The sequence below is a fragment of the Protopterus annectens genome, chromosome 1.part1, assembly GCF_019279795.1.
Source record: "Protopterus annectens isolate FY-2018-M chromosome 1.part1, PAN1.0, whole genome shotgun sequence".
In the NCBI taxonomy this organism is placed as follows: Eukaryota; Metazoa; Chordata; order Ceratodontiformes; family Protopteridae; genus Protopterus; species Protopterus annectens.
The window spans coordinates 631,965,479-631,991,259 of record NC_056726.1 but is presented as its reverse complement, the minus strand read 5'-3'; the positions used below and the strand labels follow the sequence as shown (position 1 = coordinate 631,991,259).

The window sequence follows — 25,781 nt, the reverse complement described above, 5'->3', positions numbered from 1 at the left end:
TTTCTGCTCTACTGTGCCTTTACCTGTGGCTGGCTACAAGAATTCCTGCTTCTAAAAATGTTTGGAAATACAACTCTGATATAAGCATATATATATATATATATATATATATACATATATATATATATATATATATATATATATATATATATATATGGGTCTGCTACCATAAATCAAAATTACAATATTTCGAAATACGATAGTAGTGTCCCACTAACACAAAAGTGCACTTTCGCAAAAGTCACTAGAACGAACGAAGGGTTAGAGCTTGGGTAATGGATAATGGATAGCTAGTAGGGCTATCCACTATCCTTAACCCAAGCCCTAACCCTAAGGTCCGTGACTACCACACCACAGTGCAGGAAATTGTATTTCCTCCACTGAGCAGTAGTTACAGACATATTTCCTGTATGTGGTGTGGTAGTCATGGACCTTAGGGTTAGGGCTTGGGTTAAGGATAGTGGATAGCCCTACTAGCTATCCACTATCCTTAATCCAAGCCCTAACCCTAAGATCTGTCACTACCGCACCACAGTGCAGGAAATGTCCCATTCAACTTAGTGACTTTCGCGAAAGTGCACTTTCGCGTTAGTGGGACATTACTATCGTATTTCGAAAGAGTGTAATTTCGATCTATGGTAGTAGACCCATATATATATTTTTTTTTTTTTTTTGGCACTGTTTTAGTAATATTTAACAGTCCTGTGCTGCTCTTAGGTTATAGTTGTTAACAGAATTCTACAACAGCGGTGTTTTTTTGTGTTTTTTGAACATATCTCAGGCTTAAGTTACAAGATTTCTTTACCTGTGTTCTGTTTCAGTCTCTATTTTTTTGTCACACGCTTCCACCCAATCTTCCTACCCAACTGTTGTGTTGCATGCCTCTACTATAAATTTGATAATGGACATTCCTCCCAGTCCCATCACATTGGCTCATTCTATTGCATACAGTGAGATCATTTGGGAAAGCCCAACCTTAGTTTCTTAACCTTGAATTATCTTCTGTTTCCTCCCTTCCTTCTTAACAAAAAAAAAAACACTTTATTCAGCTACTTTACTGTTTTTGTCTCTTCCTGTTTTATTACTTTACTTTGCTTTTACTGCTTGTTCTTGTAGTGTTTAGTTGCATTTATTCTGCTGCATTTATTAGTTCTTGTTAGCAGCTTGATTCAGTTGTAATTGTTACTCTAAGTGTCTTAGTTTTGGTTAAAGGACTTCGGCTTCAGGCCAGTTATTTTACATTAAGAAGGTTTGTGGTCTACACTCTTGTGGGAGGAGAGCTGGGAATTGCTGGGTGACGGCCTATTGTGCTTGTTGGTCTAAGTGTCCTTGTTCCATTTTAAGCACTTGGGTTCCAAACCAGTTATTTTACATTAGGAAGATTTGTGGTCTAGACTCTTGTGGCAGGAGAGTATATAGCCTACACCCTTCTAAGCTGAGAATTGCTGGTTGAAGGCTCATTGTGTGCATTATTCTGTAAGTGTCTTAACTCTGGTTTTAGCACTTGGGCTACAAAAAGCTACTTTACATTGGAAGGGTTGTGGTCTAGGCTCTTGTGGCAGGAGAGTATAGCCTTCACCCTTCTAAGCGGGGAATTGCTGGTTGAAGGCTCTTTGCGTCTGTTATTCTGAAAGTAGCTTAGTTCTGGTTTAAGCACCTGGGCTCCAAACCAGTTACTTTACATTGGGAGGGTTGTAGTCCAGACGCTTGTGGTGTGAGTGTGTGGCCTACACCTTTCTAAGCTTGGAATTGCTGGTGAAGGCTTATTGTGCCTGTTATTCTAAGTGTATTTTTTCAGGTGTAAGCTCTTGGGTTCCAAACCACGTACTTTACATTAGGAGGATTTGTGATCTAAACACTTGTGGCAGGAGAGGATAGCCTACACCCTTCTGGCTGGAAACTGCTTGCTGTACGCCTATTCCGTCTATTATTATGAAGTGTCATAGTTCTGGCTTAAGCACTTGTGCTCCAAAACCAGTTGTTTTACATTAGGAAGGTTTGTGGTCTAGACTCTTGTGGTGGGAGAGTGTGGATGGCCTACACCCTTCTATGCCAGGAATTGCTGGTGAATTGCTGTATTATTTAAATTGCCTTCGCTGTTGTGACTGTGATTTTATGCACTTTGAATTTCTAGTACTTCAGCATTTTATAGCAGAGGCTAGATTCAGACACGGTGAATCTAGACTGTTTGATATCACTTGAGCACTATAATCGGCTCCTCACTGAGATATTGAAATACCTGAGGCATCTGTTGCTTCCAACTAACTATAAACACCTGTTTTTAGTCTAGTACTGCACTTTTAATTTGTATTTGCATTCCGCAGTCTGAATTGTCTGAACTATTTTTTGGTCACATTTTACTGTACACTGTACTAATTCATCTGTAGCACTGCCCAGTTCCAGGCTTGCTGTTCTGGGTCTGTTTTGTAACATCTGAGCATCAACTTCAAGCCACCTTTGTTGAAGAAGGCCCTCCTGCACCTTGTGTGAGGACAGTGCTGTCTGGGTCCCATCTAATCGAGGGTGACTGGACTACAGCTCAGACAGAACATTCTTCTTGGCTAATTGAGTTAAAAAGGGTATTTTCTTGTTTTATTTAAGCCCCGTGTTTGCACTTCTTTGCATGTAGTGCTCCGACGTGCATTGCCAAGTAGTGGTAGTTACCGTTGGTGGTTACAGATGCAAATGTTTTGTTTGTTAAATTTTTCCCTTAGCACTTTGCTTGTGGTCCTCCAGAGGTTTCTCGCGGTCCTGGTATACTGTCAGGTGGAACGCCAAGCCTAGCCTCAGAGGTCCCAACACACCTCTCACCCACTAGCCACTCCTAAGGGTCTATATTAAAATCTTGACAGTTTAATAGTTTGAATCACTAAAGATCAAACTTTAGTGATCAAACTATTAAAATGTCAAAACCCTGCAACAATATTAGTACAACAAACAAAAAAAACTAAAGGGTGTAGGCATGGGGCAAGCCCCCCTGCACCCCTCACACCCCCCGCTACTTAAATATACCAACTCTGAGACTGCACTACATTGAATTAAACAGAAATCTCCCCTTACAGAGATTTCTGTTTAAACATTCGATGTTCTGCACTTTCGCTATTCTCGTGTTGGCAGTATCAGATTCGATATTGCCAGACTTCGAGATAATAATATAGACCCACTCCTAAGGTGACCTCTTTTCCTGATATAAATTTACTTATCACTACGGCCGGACAATTATCCACAGTTTCTTCAGTCAGCTTGGTTGACATGGGCTTCCTGAGGCAGTGCAGCAACTGCCTCATGTTCACAGACATCAAGTACAGTTGTGTACACTTACCATAAATGTAGATGTTCGAGTGTATTCACTGTTGCAATCATCAAATTCGGGTTATCCCTGCCAGGGTAGCCCTCTGCCAGCCCAAATACCAGAGACTTAGTATTTCTGCATTGGTTGCTTTTGCTTGAGGACTGACGTCAGGTCGACAGTGGTATAAAGTAAGGCAGCGGATGTCATTACATCAGTTTTTCTTACCCTAACCTGCCAGGAGCCCCCAAAGAATTTGGGGATGCATAAATTCCCCTTCCCTCTGGGTTAGGAGGTTGGGAATCTGAGGAGGATGCCATGGAGGCAACGGGAACAGGCTGTGCAGCAAGGGGTACCAGTGCTGTTGCGGCCAGTCTGGAGCTATAAGAATGGTCCTTGTTTTTTTCTCCCTGATTTTGAGCAGTACCCTGGGGATGAGAGGTAGGGGAGGAAAGGCATAGACCAAGAGGTTGACCAGGGGAAGGACAGGGCATCCACTTTCCAAGCCATGCAGTGATGCTCCCTGGTGCAGAATTTGCTGAGCTGATGGTTGGTGTGGGAGCCAAAGAGGTTGACCTTCGGGTTTCCCCATTTCTGAGTTATTAGGAAGAAGGTATGTCTGTTGAGCTGCCACTCATATGGGTCCAAAAGGTTTCTGCTTAATTGGTCTGCCAAGGAGTTGAGAAAGCCTGATAGGTATTGTGCTAACAGGTGTAGTTGCATGGAAGATGCTGTAAGACAAAGGGTCATGGCCAGCCTGCATAGAGGGTAGGAGTGAGTCCCTCCCTGCTTGTTGATGTACCACATCACAGTGGTGTTGTCTGTTTTGATCAGGAGAACCCCTGGAGAGAGAGGGGTTTGAAAGCTATCAAGGCATGCTGCACAGCCATCATCTCTTTTTGATTGATGTGCAGGGGAATTTGCTGTGGGCTCCATTGGCCCTGTATGCACCTGCCATCCAGGTGTGCACTCCAAGCATAGTCTGAAGCATATGTGGTGAGGGTCTGGTCAGCAGGGTGTGGGGAGAAGGGCAGTCCCTTGTTGTGGGAGCATGCTGTTGCTCACCAAATAAATTCCATTCTGAGGAAAGGAATTATAGGTAGAAGAGTATCCAGGTCTTGAGAGTGTTGACACCAAAGGCTCTTTAGGTACCACTGAAGTTTCCTCATATGCAGTCTGGCATATGGAATGAGGAGTATGGCATATGGAATGAGGAGTATGCAAGATGCCATGAACTACAGCCATGCAGGATTTTCCTTGCAGAAAGCTGGGGCCTGGTGGCCAGTTTAGTGAAGTAGGCTGACAGGAAAATGTGTTTCTCTGGTGTAAGGTATCCCATCTGGGATGCTGTGTCCAGACTTGCTCCCAGGAAGATTATCCTTTGGGTGGGCACCTGTTTTGATTTCTTTTGTTGATCGTGTACCCTAGGGAGGTTAGTGGGCTCTTTACAAAGGGCAGGTGTTTGAGCAGCTTTTCCTGGCTGTCTGCCTGAATAAGGCAGTCGTCTAAGTAGGAGTAAATTTGAATATTTCCTTGTCTGTGAAAGGCAATGGGTGGAGAGAGGCATTCTGAGAAAACTCTGGGAGCAGTAGATAAGCCAAAGGGAAGTGCAGAGAGCTGAAAGTGTTGAGATCCTGCCCTGAAGCGGAGATATTTTCTGCATGATTCCCTGTGGAGGTATGCCTCTTTTAGATCCAGGGTGGCTAGCCAAGCATCCCTGGAGAGCATGGGTAGCAGCTGCTGGTGGGTGAGCATTTTGAATTTTGGGATCACTAGGAAAGTGTTTAGAATTGATAGAGCGAGGATGGGTCGCCAGGTGCCCTCTTTTCTGGGCACCAGAAAAAGTCTGGAGTAGTAACCTTGTCCTGTCGGTTCTACAGGAATGTGCTCTACTGCTCTCAAAGAGAGCAGGGAATGGATTTGCTTTTGAGCCTCTGCCCATTGATTTGGTGGTATATCTGGGAACCCTTTTGGGGTTGGAAGTGTGTGGAAGGAGAATTTGTATCCCTGAGACACAATGTTCAGAACCCATTGGTCCTTGGTAATAGTGGCCCAGGTGCTTGAGTGAAAGGAGAGTTTTCCTTCTAGGGGTAAGTGAAGGTGGGCAGAGGGGAGGTCGGGAGGAGGTGAGTCATTGTGAGTTCTTACCATAAGGGGGTGGCTTAGAACTCCCTGGTTTTGAAGTGGAGGTAGTCCACTGCTTAGATCTCTGCATTCCCTGGGGCTTCTGTCTGGGGGGGGGGGTCTATTTCCATGGGGCCTAGCCTGGGCCTGTTTACCTTGAGCAGGAAAGGACCAGCGCCTGGAGGGAAATCCTGCTGAATCTAGGGGGCTGGACCTGTAAGAAATCTTTAACTGTTTGCATAGATTTTGCTTTTTCTTCCATCTTTTAAGACCTCTTCTGCCTTAGTGTCAAATAAGTTATCTTTGTGCAAGGGTGCATCCAACAATTTTGATTTGACATGGTCTAGCAGGGGTTGTTCCTTAAGACATGCATGTCTTCTAATGACAGATCCAGTGACTGCTGCCCATGCAAGAAGCTTCTAGGCATCAAAACAACAGTGCAAAGTGTGTTTAGTTACTTGACTTACAGAATGCATTAAGTCTTGTAAATCTTTAGATTCTGCCCAAGTAGGAAAGGAGGACATTTTTTGTTTAAGGAGTTCCAAGGTATGTTGCTGATATTTAAGCATATGGAACTGACAATTTAGTGCCCTGATAGAAAGAGTAGCTGAGGTGTATATGTTTTTACCCCATCTGTCCAATGCTCGGGAATCCCAGTCTGAGGGGGTGGGATTCTTAGCAGAGGTTGCTTTAATCCCTTTTTGCCCTTGAGAAATTACTTCAGGGTCAGCTGTTGGATTTTTAAAAAAGATATTTGTGTGAGTCAGGGACTCTGTAGTACCTGTCTGGTTTTCTGGGAGCAGGAGGACGGGCATCAGGAGTCAAGCCGGATTCAAGGAAAACATCATCCACCACATCCAGGACTGGGGGGATGGTCAAGGGTCATGTGTTGTGGAAGATCTGGGAATTCCCTGAGTCTCTTTTTAGACTGAGGGTAGTCCTGACCCTCCCATTGGAAATGCTCCCTTAAAGTATGCAGGGTTTCCACACATGAAAAATCCTCTGGGGGAGAGGCTGAAGGAATGGATTCCTCTGCATCAGAATCCTCATAAGTGGAGAGGGGTTGCATGTCTTCATAGTCAGATGCATCAGATTCATCTGACACTTGTTCAGACAAAACTGCTAGGGACAGATCTCTTTTTCTTTTTGAAGGGGTAGCTTGGCTTTCCCTGATCAGCACGATAATGTCTTCTGCCATTTTAAGCATTTGAGACTGAGGCAAGGTAGCAGGTGCCTGAGAGTGGGTAGTCGTGAAAGAAGACGTCAGTTTGAGTCGAGATTTGGTGTTGCGAAGAACTTCCTCAGAAGCCAGTGCCTGCTCAGTGGCTCCGGACCCATCCAAGGTAGAGATGACCGCAGGATCCTTAGATGAAGAAGAGTTTTGTGGCATACCGGACTCCAAAAACATCTTGGTAGCGGCCTGCGAATCAACTGAAGTGAGCATCAGGGGCTGTGAAAGCGCCTCACTGAGTACTGGAGTACTGACAACTAGCTTAACAGAAGCGTAGTTGGAAGGTTTGGACCTGTGCGGCCTGTCTCTGTCTTTATCTTTATGTTTTTTCGGAAGATCTGCTGTCGGATGGCTTACCGAAGCCATATTGGAATTCAAGGACTGTAAACGAAAATATATGGCTACAATAAGGGCCCAACGACAGATAGTTCTGGCATTAAACAAAGCACAGAAGCGACAACAGAGAACATTGTGGTCTGGGACTAGACAAGTGACACAGTAAGAGTGGAAGTCTTGGTGTGGTATTTGCTTTCCACAGGCGAGACAATTATTAACTTTTTCTGGCATCGGATAGTGCAAGAAAAAAGGATCCCCAATGGGGTACTTAGCTTTAGAAGACTTCAACTTCAATTCAGAAATTAAACTCAGGTAGCAACTGACCAGCACTCGTGCAAACTGCTTCTGCTTCAGGCTCCACAGCAAGAAAGATTGATGTAATGGTGTTGGCTGCCTTACTTTATACCACTGATGACCTGATATCAGTCCTCAAGTGACAACAACCGATGCAGAAATACTAAGTCTCTGGTATTCAGGCCGGCCGAGGGCTACCCTGGCAGGGATAACCCGAATGTGATGACTGCAACAGTGAAATACGAAGAACATCCCACTATTCCTAGTCCACACAAACACAATGTGTGAGAGACGCAACTATATTAATTACCTTGAATCCATGCTCTCTCACACATCAGTCAGTACACCTCACCTCCTACTCCACCCAAATCCACATCAGACATACATACTTATGCTTGAGGTCCTCAACAGAAACATTCCTAAACACCATTGACCTCCCAAATACAAACAAGCACACTACACATAACACTTCCTCTGCAGAACACATTACACATAACAGCTCACACACCACTGTCTCACTGGTCAAACGCTTAAGGCAAATCAAACATATTAGTAATAGGGGATTCCATCGTGAGACACACTGATGTCCCTCTCATTAGCCTGGATAAGGAAAAGGTCATGGTCAGCTGTCTGCCAGGTGCCAGGATCTTCCATATCACACATGTACTCAAGTCTCTCAACAACAGGTACTGTTATGATTCTATCATAGTCCATGTTGGTGTGAATGACTTGAGATGTACCTCTCCGGACTATAAAATGAGAGAGACATGACTGACCTCTTGGACTATGTGTCTCAGGCAGGTATGTCCCTAGCCTTAAGCAGCATTTTACCTTCACCTGGGATGGTGCCTCAATACAAACAGAAAATGACTAACTTCAATAATTGGCTTAGCTTCTGGTGTCATTCTAAGGGGATCCACTATCTGTCAGCATAGGGCGACATGATAGACAGACCTCAATACTTTGCCAGAGATGGTCTTCATCTGTCACCCCTAGGATTTCGGCTACTGGCTAAGGCTCTTGTCACTGCCATATTGCCTTTTTTAGGCAGTGATTCAAGAACAAAATTCCCAAATGTAAAAACTCCATCTAAAAACAACCTCAAGGTTATGCTGCTAAACACTAGGAGTCTCAACATGAAACTGCACTCACTGGAAGCTGTTCTCACCTAAGAAGACGCAGACATTTGTGCAGTCACAGAGATTTGGTTTAAGGTTGTGGAAAGCACCCCAGCCATACTGAGTTAAACCTCCTTCCACATATTCAGACCTCAAGCTGAAAGTGTGAAAACTAAAGGAGGTGATGTATTAATATTCATTAAAGATAAATACACCTCCAAATTGGTTAAACAGTATGACTCTCTGTAGACACTTCAGGTGCAATTAACTGTTGGTAGGACACCTACTCAAGTCATTGCCAGCTACAGGACCCCCTCCATGAATCAGGACACTCACTCTGCCTATTTGGATCTACTTACGGCAATCAAGATACATCCAAATACCATGATTTGGGCCGACTTTAACTACCCAACCATTGACTGGGTAAATTACTCGTGCTCAAACTCATTTGCCCAAAGGTTCCATGACTTTGTTAACTGCAATGCTCTGGACCAGCTGGTTTACACCCCCACAAGGGGTGCCAACATCCTGGATCTGGCGCTCACCAATATGGGGGACCACTGTAGCACCCCCCCCCCACTGTGAGGTCCTCCCTGGTGAGATCTGACCACAAATCAGTCTTATTCAAAGTAAATATCACACCTAACCCGCTTCCTCCCAGCAGCAACTAAACTAAAAAAAACTTCTCCAAAGCAGATTATAACCTTTTAAGGGATATTATAAATAGCTTCACTGCAATTCCTCCCACAGATGGAACTGACAACTATGCCAAGCTTTACACCAATGCTTTATATGAACACCTGTATAACTGCACTGACTCGGCTGTACCTGATAGGACCTAAACAAGCTCCTCAAGGAAGAGCAAACCTGCCTGGTGGACAACTCCCGTTAACATGCTTTACAATAAGAGGAAGAAATTGCTGTTGAAGAGTGAGGGTGCAAGCCTTCCTAAACTGGAAACACTCCCTCCTCAGCTTAAACAAGCAAGTAAGACTTTTTGTGAAGTCCTCCAAAGCAAACTACAAATCTAAATTAGCTTCCTCAATAGAGGACAACCACAATGCATTCTATAGTTACATCTATAACCTAAAAGGAGAGGCCCATATTTGTGCAGAAGTGGTAGTTAACAATACCACATACACTGAGCCTGTGGACACAGCTAACCTGTTGGCTGTCAGGTTCTGTGAAAACTTCACTCCCCTGTTTCTGCCACACGTACCCCATGACATCTATGCCACCTGTCCCCTACCTTGTACCTCTAAAAAGCAGGTCGTACTGCCATCTCGAAGGCCAAAAATACAGCATCAATGGGACCTGATAACATCCCAGGTCTGCATGGGCTTCAACATGAATTAGTAACACCATTGGGTACTCTTTTCAATCATAGTCTAAGCACCGGCTTCGTACCAGCTGAAAGGAAAACAGCCACAGTTATTCCTCTGTTCCACTGACCCTAGGAACTACAGACCTAGTAACCTGACTAGCCCTATCTGCAAGGCCATGAAGCGAATCATCATGGACCTTCTCAACAAAGATATGGGTAATCTCCAAACACTTGACCCCTACTCAGTTTGGATTTGTCAAAGGAAGATCATGCCTGTTAAACCTGGTGGACTTGTTCGAGACAGTCACCAAGGCCCTGGATGAAGGGAAATCAGTGCATACAGCCTACCTGGACTTATCCAAGGTATTTGACACTATCTCCCACTTGGGCATCATTGCCAAACTTACCCAACTAGGCATTAACCCTTATATCATTAGATGGGTCGCTAGCTGGCTCACTGATAGAACTCATATAGTCAAAATAAGGGAATCCACCTCCAACAGCAGACCTGTAATCAGTGGCGTTCCACAGGGATCAGTCCTGGGACCTCTACTGTTTGGAATCTATTTCTCTGAAGTATAAGCAAATACTAAAGGTCTGTGGCTGACAAAGTTTGTTGATGACTGCAAACTGGGAGTGGTCATATAATCTCCAAATGATGTCAACATCCTACAAGAGGGTCTTACACAAACAAATGACTGGTGCCAAAGTCATGGTTTTAAACTCAATGCAAAAGAAAATATATTATCATTCCTTTCAGTAAAAGCAATGTTCCTGCTAACTACCACATCAATAGCAACACCTTAAGTATGCACTCAGTGGTTAGAGACCTGGGCACACAGGTTGAAAGCAACCTTACCTTTCACAACCATGTCTCCACAGTGATAAGAAGAGCATTCTATACTGCTCGTCTCATAAGTAAGGATATTGCCTCCAGAAAAAAACAGAAGTTATAACCTCCATATACTCTTCCCTCATCAGGCCAATAATTGGGTACAACATCCCTTTTGGTGTGTACCTTTCTATGCACCTGTAGCAATTGGAGAAACCACAAAGGTTCCTCACAAGGAAAATTCAAGGTCTTCACCATCTATCCTATGGGGATTGTCTGAAATCACTGTCACTTTATTCTGTTTCATACAGACCACTCAGAGGTGATCTCTGCCTTGCATATAAGGCAATCTCTGACCCTGCATTACTGGAAATGCTTCATATCCAAAAGTCAAATGGTACATGGGTCATTCACTCTAAAGACCTTAACCTGGTATGTGACATTAATAAAACCTGTAATAATAACAATGATAATAACAGTAGATGCAGAAGGAATCACCACAGGATCAAAATCACCATAAAAACTCCGTAAAAGCTTAAACCATCTTTATTAGGAAACAGAAAATGAGCGCTTTCGCGTAGTAGACTACGCTTCTTCAGATATAATTAGTAATAAAATTACATTCCTTTTATATAAAACTTTTTGGCGCGCAAGCCAACAATAATTCAATTAAACAATTAACTAGGTAATTATCTGATTTAATCAATTGAAAACATTAAGCAGTGAAACGCATTTAAAATAACATCACCTAGCATGCATATTGAGGGTGCTCAGTTATTTAAAATAGCTAATAAAAACGCTATGAAAATAACCATTTAAAACATAATACACATAATGACCATCATGTTCATTATATTTATATTAAAAAATAGTATGCAGATATATGCAGAATTGCACAAAAGAAACCATATATCTCAACATCATGAATAGTGCGCAAAGGTGTTGATGTAATAATGTAACATTACGGTTTTATAAAAAACCCAATCATGCCTCATATTGTAACACAAATACAGGAAGAAGCAATGCAAATGTGCAAAAATGTACAAAATTACACAAAATTACTTAATCATAAAACTACTGTGCAGATTATGATGTGGAATTAATAATCAAAGCATATATAAAAACCATTTGTAAAAACTATCAATAAAACGACCTATATGACCTATAAGCTAACTATATATTTAAAAACATGTGTAATTATCTATCCAAATACCATTAATCCATCCACGGGAATAAAAAAGACTACAACCACACAAGTGGGCAGAATAAATCTTCATATACCCCACATATATCTCTTTGTAAGATTACATCTATTATATACCCTTACTAAACATTTATGCATGAGTAAATAAACAGAAAACAGATAAACACTAACAATAAAAACTGCGAATCTTAAAACTACAGGTTTAAATATAAAGAAATTTTTTTAAAAAAATATATGTATAATTTATCTATATGAATGTATATATAATAAATATTTGATTTAATGATTCAATGAATTTAGTAATTTAATAATTCAATAGATGTTATTAACTTTCTGTATCTAATTAATAACAATATTATACTTATGTAACTAATTAATTATTAATATTAGGAAATATAAATATAAATATAAATATAGCTAATGAATTAACTAACTAATTCAATAAATTATATAGCTAAAAAATGCAAAATAAATAGCAAGATAAATAACTGAATAATATACTCTATAAAATGATCATAACAGTAATAATGAATATGTATGTACATAACAAGTGAATGTACAAAACAAGGTATCAAGCTATGCCTACTATATAAAATCATGTATATAAAAATACCAAAAGAAATATGAACATTAATAAATAAAATATGCAAAATGTACAATTATATTTTTCTATTGTTTAGTATGGGTTTAATGGAAACAAATTGATTGATACCCGGATAAATGTGTGCTTTTAAAGTAAAAATCCATTTAAGTTCAGCACATGCCAATTGGTTAATATTATCACCTTCTCTAAAAGTTTGGATAACAATCTGTAAAACTTTAAAACTAAAAGTGTTAATGTCATAAAGGTGGTTATAGACCCTATCTCTTAGTCTCCTCTTAGTTAGACCCACGTAGAATGCATCACAATTTTCACATGTTGCAAGATACACAAGATTAGTGGTGTTACAATCACAGTAATGTTTCGGCGTAAATGTGAAAAAGCCTTCTGGGTGTGTGAAACAAAGATTCTTGGAGATGTAGGGACACGTGTGGCAACGGCCACAAGCATAAGTCCCATTTCGAATAGTTTTTTCAGTACTATATAGATTAGTTTTCTCTATACAGAGTAGTTGTTTGAGATTGTTGCAATTTTTATAACTAAATCTAGGATAATCACCTACAACAGTCTTAGTGAAAGGATCCATAGCAAGTATGTTCCAATTCTTGCTAACTACCTTTTTTAGGGAAGCTATATCACTTGTATATTTTATGACAAAAGACAATTTCTCTGTGAACTTTCCTTTTCTGGCTTTCATAACTCGAGAAGTTGATGTCATATTACCCTGTACAGAGCAATTATTAACAGTAGTAACATCAAACATTTGTCGTTTGCACCTTGCAATCATTTTGTTAGTGTACCCTCTTTCTTTGAATAACATTTCTAAATTTTCTAACTCAGAAGATAAAGCTTCATCGTCACTGCATATCCTAGCCATCCTATGAGACTGGCTAATGACAATGCCTTGAAAGGTGAACCTAGGATGCATACTTTCATATCTCAGTAACGTATTCCTCCATGTAGGTTTCCTATACAGGGAAGTAACAATTCTTCCATTGGCACTAAACTTCAATGTTAAGTCTAGGAAATGAACCTGTTCATGTGAGGTTTCAACAGTAAATCTTAGAAAAGGAGTAGTAGTTTCTACATCCTTAATAAATCGAATACAATCAGCTTCAGTACCTTCCCAAATAAAAAGGACGTCGTCCACAAATCTCTTATATAATTTTATCTTGCTATAGTGTGCATGTTTAAATAGGAAATTACGTTCCCAATCATATACAACAAGATTTGCAAATAGTAACTATCTTGAAATACAAAGATGTTATTATTAAGTACAAGGTCCAATAAATGATTAATTAAAATGTGTCTATTATTGCTGTAGTGGGAACATGTGACTAAAACTTCTCTGATGGCTTGGTGTCCCAAATCATTTGGGATACAAGTGAACAAATCTTTCACGTCCATGGTAACAAGCAGATAGTTATTCAAAGTTTTATCTAATTTAAATCCCTTCAAAAACTCTATTAGCTGATAGGAATCTCTAAGAATATTAGGAACTTCATTCACAATGGGTCTCAAAAGGCATTCTATAAAAGAAGAGATGGTCGAGGTAATCCACCTTTCACTGGAGACAATGGGTCTCATGGGGACAGGCATAACCTTTTTGTGTATCTTAGGTAAGCCTTTAATGATGGGAATGGTGGGAAATTCTACTAAAAAATATTCATATGTCTCACAGCTTATCTGTCCACACATTAACAGATCATATAGGTCTTCTTGTATATCTTTGATGGTTTTCTTAACAAAATCATGAGTAACTATGTCATATGTGCTTCTATCTGATAGGAGAGCAGCCATAGTGTTAATATAATCAGATGTATTCAGTATTACCACAGCCCCACCTTTAACCGCTGGCTTGATAGTAATTTCAGCATTTCTTTTCAGCATAAAAAGTGATTCTTGTTCATCTGCAGTAATATTAAAATAACTACATCTTTTTCTGTTCAAGACGAACAACTCATAGAAATCTTTCTCACACATTTTCAAGAAGCACTCTACATTATACGGCATTAACGGCACAAAACTGCTTTTGCGTTTAAAAAAATCTCTCATTACATCAGCTTGCATAACATTCTTATCTTTGAAAAATACTTTTAAAGATACATTACGACAAAATAATCTTAGGTCAGTTAACACCTCATTAAGGTAACTAGTTTGTGAAGGAATAAAGTTAAGACCTTTGTTGAGAAGTGAAACATCGGATTCAGAAAGTACCATATCAGATAAATTATGTACCAACAAATTCAGTTCCGTTGTTTCCTTGTTGCCCCGGATTTCTCTTCTGAGCCTTTCCTGCTGTTGGCTCTCCACCCTGTTTGCTGTTTCACTGGAAAAGGTAAAAAAAAAAGTTTGTAGCGGGGGCTGTATCTTTAGGTTTAGCTCCCGCTAAAATAAAAGTCTTAGCTGCTAGTTGATTAGGGGGTGGAGTGTCACTTGGAAAATTGGCATCATTAGAGTTATTTGGCAATGAGGTATTAGATGGCACTTCACTACTCAAAGTCTTATTAGAAGTCTTGTTAGAACTAGAAGCAGAAGATAAAGTAAAAGGTTCAGGAATAGAACCTAGTGTCACGGAAGTTTGATTAACTGGTGTTTCTTCTCTGCAAACTGTGTTGGTGGTAACCATGGAACGAACATTCTCCATTCTCGGCCAGAGGAACACCTGGCCGAGAGCAAAATCATTAGCATCTCTAACGAGCTTTCTTTGCTTAGTTTGCTTTAACCTTTCACTAAATAGATGTACCTGAGACCAAATATTTTCCAGTCTCTTGGTGAAATACTCTCATTTATAATGTTCAAGAATGTTACTTTGTTGCATGTCAATTTTGTTCCGTAGCTCGGACTCAAGTGGGGCAAAGTATTCCAATAAAAGTTTAATATAACTAAAACCAAGTTGTATATTTAAGTCCTGCCACTTCCTGAGTAAAACGGGATGACTATCCCCGTACGTGGGCATGCAAAAGATGCGCATGCCTCTGGGCACAACTTTAAAGTGAAGACATGCTTCTAAGTGCAGTCTCTGCCAAGCATATCTTTGAAGTTTGTATAAATCATCCTGAAACTCTTTACAAAGTCTATTAAATTCTATGATATCCTCACCATTACTGGATACTTTCGTAGCAACTGGATTATTAGACAGTTCCAGAGTCAATAAAGGATTGTCCTTACGGTGCATAAGCAGATCCCAAACCGGCATCGTGGTCATCCTCGTCTCTGGATTAAAGTCCAGTTCAATATCAATTTGTTCCATGAGTAAAACCAGAAACAGCAACAGGTGGGAAGGAAAAAGTAATAAAATCGAACTGTGACTGGTAATCAAAGATCCCTTCTGGAAAAATGGAAGCGAACAATAACAGTAGATGCAGAAGGAATCACCACAGGATCAAAATCACCATAAAAACTCCGTAAAAGCTTAAACCATCTTTATTAGGAAACAGAAAATGAGCGCTTTCGCGTAGTAGACTACGCTTCTTCAGATATAATTACTAATAAAATTACATTCCTTTTATATAAAACTTTTTGGCGCGCAAGCCAACAATAATTCAATTAAACAATTAACTAGGTAATTATCTGATTTAATCAATTGAAAACATTAAGCAGCGAAATGCATTTAAAATAACATCACCTAGCATGCATATTGAGGGTGCTCAGTTATTTAAAATAGCTAATAAAAACGCTATGAAAATAACCATTTAAAACATAATACACATAATGACCATCATGTTCGTTATATTTATACTAAAAAATAGTATGCAGATATATGCAGAATTGCACAAAAGAAACCATATATCTCAACATCATGAATAGTGCGCAAAGGTGTTGATGTAATAATGTAACATTACGGTTTTATAAAAAACCCAATCATGCCTCATATTGTAACACAAATACAGGAAGAAGCAATGCAAATGTGCAAAAATGTACAAAATTACACAAAATTACTTAATCATAAAACTACTGTGCAGATTATGACGTGGAATTAATAATCAAAGCATATATAAAAAACATTTGTAAAAACTATCAATAAAACGACCTATATGACCTATAAGTTAACTATATATTTAAAAACATGTGTAATTATCTATCCAAATACCATTAATCCATCCACGGGAATAAAAAAGACTACAACCACACAAGTGGGCAGAATAAATCTTCATATACCCCACATATTAATAAAACCTGCTGGAGGGACAGATTTGTCTCCCAGAGATTACCACAGCTTTGGAACAGACTCCCACTTCATGTCAAACACAGCACTTTACTTGCCCTCTTCAAATGCAATCTGGGCAACTGGATGGATGACTGTAAATTCAGTCAGGGGGTTCCACCTGTATCCCTCCTGGACAGAGGCAATAGGTGCTGATCGTGGAAATAAGGATAGGAACTTGGCTAGGCTTGTAAGGGCCCTACGGCCATTAGCCTAGTAACTTCCTATGACCCTATGATCTTATGTGGTTACAACTTCTATGCAGACTGCAAAGATTAAAGTTCATACTTGGCAGCTAGAAGCCAAACTAGATGAAATGCAGAAATGAGCTAGAAGGGACAATCTTCAAGTTACTAAATTACCAGAACTTGTGGAAAGTGTGTATGCCCTACGTTTTATTAGAAGGGAATTTTGCAATTCATTATGGGTAGAAACCACTCCTCCAATAACTTAATGGGCACACAGATTAGTACATAAGCAACCATATTTCAAGTTTCATAGACATTTTACCTTTAGATGACTACAATGACATAAGATTTCAAAAGCTGACGGAGATCAGGCTGATGATGGAAAGATGGATGGTCACCATGTGTGCACTGTGCCAGACTATAGTGCTGGCTATCTTAGAAAGGGGGAAGATTTGCTGTTGGGGTGCCGTTAAGGTACCCTGTAAGTTTTCTACTAGTGAAAGGGACTAAACAATTCTCTTTTCATGTTCCCCCTGATGTAGATTATGCTTTGCAAGACTGGGAAACTAATCAGAAAAACATCATATGCAGAAGTAGTTAACATGCCTGGTGGTGGAAAGTAGGAAAATAAAAATGGGATAGACTGTCTTCCAATTCTGTTTTACAGATCCTGCATTTCTGTATTTCTCCCACTTTTTCAGGGGACTTAGAAAGCAACATGTATGCACACCACTATTTTTGGCAGTCATTATTAGCCTTTCATCTTCTGGTTTTATCACCCCTCTTTAACCATTCACAACAAGATCATTCTTGAAGTTTTCTATACTTGCCACTATATTTGTGGACTTTATGATTTTCTTTTCTTCTGTCCTGGTCCTTTTCTTTATATTATTTTTTATTTATGTGGCTTTGTGGTAATGGTATGCAGGGTCCTGGGTTTGAGCCTTGCAGAGGCTTTTTATTTACCTACAGCTTATATGGTGTAGTGGTGCATTGTTCTGACTATAGTGTATGGGGTCCTGGGTTTGAGACTTGGCAGGGCTAATTATTTTAGGGGTTAGGAGGGTGGCCTAATTGTTAAGGTGTTTGACTTACAAACCCAAAGTTCAGGGTTTTAGCCTCACAAGGGATAATTGGCTAGGCTTAAAATGGCTTGCAAGGGCAGTTAGCCTAGTACTAACCTATGTATTTTTTGGCACTTTCAGTTGCTGCTTGATTTTTTTCCGTTTCTGGATTGATTTTCAGTCACATTTTATTCTGAAATGATTCTGCTAAATAAAGCAAATATGTCATCTTAGACTTCTCCTCATGCTTGAGAACTTACATTACATTTGGATCTGATGAGGTCAGCAAATATGTATGCAGTCCTACGACTGAGGATATGCACATGTAGTCAATTTCAAGAAGACCCATACTGCCTTCAGAATGAAGGACAAATAATCTTGGTATGCTCTGTTTTTATATATCATAAGCATGAAGCGTTTTTCTTGTTTTTGTGTCCAACTAATTTAGCAGCCAGTCAATCACACTAAAAGTCTAAATTAGAACAGAGGGAGAAAACTTATTTGTAGCTTGGAATTTATTTCTAGATGCCAAGGCAATTTGCAATATCATTTTTAGTCTTCTGCAGTATTCCTTATTGACCTTTGTTCTCAATTGTTCATGTTTTACTGCTGACCCTTCCAACTATTCCCAAATAAATTTATAAACGCTCTTTTAAATCATAATCATGTCCTAGCTTGATATATTTGTGGTGATGTAATTCTCCTGTTGTAAATGTAGCTTTTGGACATCTATCAAAACCAAATGTCATTCCTATATCTGAGAAAGTATTAAGCATTGTGTCTCATCTGATGAACTATTCAATGTAAAATAATCCAGAAAAGTAAATGAGATGTCTTTAAACAAGGCTGGTTAAATCATAACAATAGTCTAATCTGTTAAGTAAATAGCTTAATGGGTTAAGGGCAAGGTAAGGCAAAGCACTGGTGACAAAGAATCCCTCTGGAGTACCCCCTTTGCATTTTTATCCGTGGGATAATAATTTGCCCTATGTCACATCTTAGATACAAAGTGGTTTGCTACTGTTTCATAGTTAATGCAATGTAACCGATAAATGTAAGGTGTATCTTACGCATGTGTAAGCATTCCATTATTCATGAATATGGGATATTGTCAACTTATTTTTTGTAATCTAACCATGCCATACTTCTCCCTTTCTTACAGCTCTCTATTAAGGCGTTGTTTAGCAACAGATAATCCTTTGTTCCATATTACCTTCTTTTATTACCTTTTTGTTCTATTGCCAAAAATGTTTTTTTTTTCTAAATGGCTATAAACTCTGTCTGCTTTGATTAAACTTGCCTTCCAACAAAATAAAAACTGTCTATATTTCTTAGGATGGCTTGTAGGTTCACTCTTAAGGAGCATCATTTTTCCTGTTAGCCAATTTTTGTGTCCATTTGGGATGTGCATATAAATAATTCGTAACTCAGGTTCACAGGTACATAGGCAAGCACTAGGCTTGCTGCACTTGTGGACCATTTTGCACCTAGGAGGCCTAGTCAGTTTTACTTTTTGCAGTCAAAATAACCTACTACATTTGTCTTTAAGTAGTATAGGGGGCAGTCCTGTTGTGAATTTTCTATTTCCCATCCATAGATGTAAGTTGTTCTTGAACATGGACAGGGATAAACTGACTGCGTCAATGGGGAGTCTGTTCCATAGCAGCAGTACCCTTTGTGAGATATCCCTGTCCCTCCAAACACTTTTGTTGATGTTACATAAGAGATTTAGATCCCTAGACTGAGTATTTCTGATGTCATCTGATTTGCTGATGTGCGGTAAAATCCATCAGTAATGGGTCGGAGGATGCCTTGCATGTCAGTAATAGGTCACCTCTTAGCAGTGTGCAGGTCAGAGACTATAGTGACAGAGCTTAGAGTTGGCCATGTAGGATATGTTATTCAGGCCTTGTGTCCTTTTAGTATGGTATCTCTGTGGTTATTCCAGTTGTTGCATGAGTCTGGACAGATGCATGCCAAAGGGAGCATTATAGTCGATGACTGGCCTAATGAGTTCTTTGTTTGTACGCTATGCAATGCAGGACTTTCTTACAATAATGGACACGTGGTCAAGTCAGTTCACTGTCCATATAAACTCCCAAATCCCAAACAAATGGGTCAACTCTTATGGGCGTATTGTCAATGTGGTAGTTCCCTGGGGTAGTTGATTTCCCAAAGGATAAAATAATTATTTTTTTTGGCATTTACTTTCAGTCTATGATTTTGGCACCAGTTATTTATTTGGGACATACCTTTCTGCAGGATGGCTAAGTCATTTGTGGATTCAATGACTGCTCGTAGCTTGTAGTCATCTGTAAACTTAGCCAGCCAGAGCCTTTTAATATTGGCTTTTACTTCAGGAAAGTAGATTTGGTGACCCCTAAGTAGATGCCAAACAGAACAGATCCCAGTACTGAGTCCTGGAGGACTCCACTGGCGACTGATCTCTTTGTGGCGGTAACTTCTCCTATTTTGATTACCTGTGTCCTATCTGTGAGCCAGCTGGCAATCCACCAGGTGACGTATGGTTTATTCCCAGTTTATTTTGCTTTTCTACAATGCTTGAGTGAGGAATTGTGTTGAAAAATTTTGCCAGTTCGAGGTATGCAATGTGTACCATTTTGCCTTCATCCATTGCTTTGGTGATCTTTTCAAAAAGATCCTCCAGGCTGAGTAAGCATGACCTGCCCTTGACATATCCAAACAGAGATGGTTCCAGTGTTTAGAAGTTCCCTGTGTCCTGACTGATTAGTTACATGATCAGTCTTTCCATGGCTGTAACTGCCTGGGTCTGTGGAAGGTCCTCCCTTATGTAGGGAATGATTAGCTGTTTTCCATTCACTTGGTACAAAACCTGTATGGAGGTTGAGATTGAACAGAGTTGCTAGGGGTGTGGCTAAATTGTGCTTCATGCTATTTAAGATGGATCCTGGGATACTGTCAGGTCCTATTGATGCACTAATTTTAGCTTTTGATTGCACTTTTAGCATTTGGCCTTGTGTGATACGTGTAGGCGAGCCAGTTTCAGGTATATCTTGAGGGATAGATGGAAGAGAGACAGGGGTAAAGTTAGAGCTAAATTTATGGCCCAGTAGGTTTGCTATATCATCAGCCTCAGTGTAAATAACATAATTTACCAACAGCTCAGCACATTGCTGTGTTGTGCTTTTAAGATTACAAGTATAACTAAAAATCCCTTGAGATCGTCTTTGGCTTGGGTAGCTATTTTAGCCTCAAATTTGGCTTTGGTAGACTTTATTAAGCTCGTGAGTTGTTTATTTCAGTGATAAGGGCTCTAAAATTCTGGGAATTACTCTTCGCACATTTGGTCAAAACTCTTTTCCTTTTATTATAAAACTTGTTGATATTATGGTTCTAGCATGTGGTTTGTTTCTGAGGCTAGTAGCTGCATCGATGCAGCTCTTTATATGCTGGCGTAATGTGGTGCTGTACGTTTCTGTGTATTCAGTGGAATTAACTGGGTTTGGTGGGATTTGAAGCTTGCCACTATATCACTATAATAGTAGCTTGTCTTGAAGAAATTTCTGAAGGTACCTTTATTTTAAATTTCTAATTGTGTAAAGATGTTCATAACTTAAGCCAGTTGTCAGACACTGCATATGGGCCCAGGGACTTTCAGTTAGGAGCTTTTCTTAACTTTGTCTCAATTTCTTTGGCTGTTGCTTCATCCCATTTCATATTCTCTATATTAGATCTCCTTGCCGTTTCTTTGAATTCTGCTATCCATTCGGCATCTTTGTTATATTCAACACGGTCTGCATAAATACTTCAAAATGTACGTTTCTTCTTTGTTTAGTGGTGTTTCTATTTCTTTTGCATTTTTTTCCCAAATTTCTACAAAACCTTTTTGGGTCATCAGTGATTTTCTTATTTTGTATCTTTCTGACACTGTGTTTTGCTTTTATCACATCTGTGCTTCTAAGAATTTTTAAATGATGTGGTCTCTTTTCTGAATTCTTCTAACAGAAATACTTCTTGTCTTAGTTGCTTTACAGTATTTTCTATGCAATACTTTCATCATGCATTCTCCTTGTGCCTTTCCTTTCCTTTTATCTGTTTTTATGTTAACACTTTATTTGTTTATTTGTTTAACTGTACAGTAATATATTCCATGTGTTATATCACATGAACTTTTCTTAATAGCCCTGATTACTCTGTTCATCCATTTACCAGTCTTGTGACATTTTAGATTTTATTTACTTGCTGCAAGCTATTTCTTTTATCTATCTCAATATGTCTCCCATTTCTATTAAATAAAGCAAGTCTTCCCTTAGCTCATACTCTTCTGGAGTGACAGTCCATTCTTTGTTCTCTATTTTGTGCTTTTTTCCTTGCTGTGCACTTCTAAATGGACTTCAATATGAGTCTCCCACAGAAAGCTCCAGGACATCATCATATCTTCTTCAGATGCATCCTACTCCATTTACTGCTGTTTTATCTGGGGACTCATTGGCCCACAGTAAATCGTTCATTTGGCAGATGGTCTAGCACTACATTTTATATTTGTTTAATTACTACCTCAAAACCTAGTTTTCACATTCCACCTATGTAACCTTATTTTATTTCTGCAGATCACTCTGTTAATACAGAAACTTTATCATTTCAGTTTTAATGCAGAACCCACTGCTTGTTTTTTACAACCTACATACAGGAGTTTTTCAAACATCTCACTACCTCAACCTTTTCTTCCTGGATTTATGTTGTTTTCACTCTTTGTAAATGATCTCCCCTCTGATCTTAAAGGCTCAACTCTTGAGACTGAATGCATACAACATCAAACTTTGAAATAAAAATTCACAGGAAATATAATCTTTATTGCAGAAAGTCTTTATTATTACTAAAATTTGGTACTGGTACCTGAGCAATAAACTTCATGAATTTAAATTTAAATAAAATTTGACAATGCATTCGGAGCAATAAAAAACACTAACACAAAATATCAAATTATGCTCTTTGGGATCCAGAGATGTACCTAGCTATTCTGGTGTCTATTGCCATTCCCTTATCTGATGCCCTTTGGTAAGCTGAGGAGCAAAAAAAGCTATTTTATTTGGACTTCAGGATTGAAAAAAAAAAACTCTTCTTTCCTGTTAAACTGTAGCAAAATACTTGCTTCAGTTGTAGCAAGCAGCTGCTACAGTTGCCAATCAAGGAGTGCTTACAGTGCTTCATTTCTAAGAATGGAAAAGTGTGAGAAGATAGAGAAATGGTTAAGTGTTTTGAATAAAACTTTTTCTTTGACATAGACTCCATTTTATTTCAAAATGGATCCTGACAGCATATTTCCTAGTGCCAAAATAAAGAAAAGCTTAGATAAGGGGACTGCAACTTCTTAGCTTCTTAGTAAGCAAAACAATATATGTCTTTAATTTTAATTGGTCAGTAGCTATAGCCCAATAGATAAACACAATGTTGTTCAGAAACTTTTAGTGCATAAAAATGTTTGTAGTTCCTTTGTTCAAGGAGACAAGACCTTGACTGCTTAGTCTCCCACGTACATGTGTTCATTTACAATAAAGGAGCTCTTACTAATCTACTGAATGAACGGTGTTGCATGAATTGTATGTTGTATCTCAACAGTTCAAACTGCAAATCCAATACTGGTATTCAATTTTAAATGCTGGTAATTAAATGAAGACCAGTCGGCATCTGCCAATCTTGACACTACCAATTTGCAGCCATGGTAGTTGCCCCCTTTGCCCCCATCCTAGGTATGTCTCTGCCGGGCCAACTCAAAGAGCAGGCATGAATTTTTTTTTAACATAGTTTTTGTAAGTCAGACAATGACAGGAATATTGTCAGATTCTACCATGTTCTTAAACATTAGCACAACAGCACTAAGCACTATTTTAAACGTACTGTTCTCTCAACTTAAAAAAAAATATTCTCAAAAATGTTCTTATAGAATCCACTCCCCAGTCGAGAGGGATGAATCCCTCTCTGCTGGAGAGCACAGAAGGATGGAATCCTGACTGAGCTTAAATGGTCTTTGTTTAATTAGAGGTATGAAAGCTTCAGCAGATAGGCCAGGGAGGATGACGGTGAGCAGGAGCACAGGGTGTTACACCCATGGAGCATGGGCATGAAGAGAACATGCTGCCAAGCAGTGTGAAGCACTGAATAACCCAGGCAATAGTGTGTGGATGTTCATATGAAGGAGCACACATACCTTTCTGAGGTTGGGCAGCCCAGTGGAGATCTAAAGAATCATCAGGTGTAGACATCTGCAGAGGTAGATTACTTAGCAGGACCCAACAGCTAGCACACTCCATACTACTTAATTCTCAATACTAGAGGAACAAACTGTCTAACTTGGCATCCCAGGCAGGAATGAATAGGCCTTAGGTCTTGTATTCATGGAACAAATGTGCTGTCTGGGTATTTGCACTACAGCCATCAAGCAGGGTCCTGTGCAGAAGGGGGGGGGGGGTTCCCTTAATCACTAACTGGATTGTCTTGCAGTTTTACAAACTCTAGCAAGATTAAGTTCTCCTAAGGAAAGTACAGTTGTGTAAGATCTTACCATAATGGTAGATGTCCTTCTCTTCACTGTTGCAATATTCATTATAATAGGAGTTCCCCACCAAGGGTAGTCCAATGCCTGGCCACTACATCAAAGCCTTTAGGCTGCTTTAAAGTACACTGTACGTCACATGTATGTTCTCTGTGTAAAGCATGGGGCATAAAGGTGGCGTCCAGAAGTACCATCCTCAATACTGAGGGCCCCAGCAGGAACGTCACTCCTAGGAGTAGAGAGGTAACCAATACATACAGTAGAGAAAAGGACCAGGGGAAAGTGGGAGGGAGTGAATACTAAAACAGTGAGGAGAAGGACATCTAACATTATTGTAAAATTTTACACAACTGTACAATGTTTTTCCATTTCATTGCTGCAGTATTCATTACAATAGGGAGTGTGCAAAAGCTTAGGAAGAAGAAAGAGAGGAGGAAAGACCAGCAGAGCTCTCTAGAAACCCATGAAGGTTGGCCCTAGCAAAATCAGCTATAGCTCTGGAAATCCCATCCAACTTGTAGTACTCAGTTAATGTATGCACAGAAGTCCATGTAGTTGCCTCATTATAGATTTAATATCCAGACACTTAAAAAGGCACCAGAAGAAGCCACAGCTCTAGTAGAATGAGGCTTAACAGAAGAAGGAAGGCTCTTACCATGAAAGGAATAATAAAAAGAAATGGCTTTAGAACTCCAAGAAGAAAAAAAGTTTGCTTGAACATAGCCAATCCTAAAGACCTAGGATGAAAGGAAACAGAGCTGATCAGATTTAGGAAGTCTTAGTCTTATCCAAATAAAATCTGAGTTGTCTATGCACATCCGATATGTGCAGCACCTTCTAAAGAGCAGACTGCAGAGAAGGGGAAAAGTGGGCAGATTAATAGATTGATTAAGAGACAACTCATTCACCACCTTGGGAACAAAAGAATGATTGATATGAAGGGACACCCTGTCCTTATGGAACACTAAAAAATGGGGGCAAGCCATAAGGGCTTGTAGCTCAGACATCCGTCTGGCAGAAGTAAAGGCTAACAAAAGTACTGTCTTCCAAGAACAATGTTGTAAGGAAACTTAAAGCAGCAAAAGGAGCCTGGCTCAATTTTTCTAAAACAAAATTAAGATCCAGAGGAGGAGGAACAGGCTTCCTGGGAGGTCTAATATGAAGGACACCCTTTAAGAAATTGTTTATCTTCATATCTAGAAGCTAAATAAGATGATAAAGGCAGACAAGCAGAGATAGCTGATAAGTGGGCCTTAACAGAAGAATAATCCAAACCAGCTCTCAGCAGTTCACACAGATTAGCGAGAACCAAGGAAACGAAGGTACGCCCATTCACACATGTCTCCACACCGAAGATGCTCTAGCTGAGAATCACACCGGACAGCGTCTACTGTGAGGCGACAACGCTACCGCAGCACCACCACAACGGGTCTT

General features: G+C 39.6%; 1 protein-coding gene across 1 annotated transcript in view; it reads right to left on the bottom strand.

The window, feature by feature from the left end:
• Positions 1–25,781, bottom strand: part of ASRGL1 (asparaginase and isoaspartyl peptidase 1) — a 757,546-nt gene that overhangs the window by 265,569 nt on the left and 466,196 nt on the right. The gene's annotated exons all lie outside the window — the stretch shown is intronic.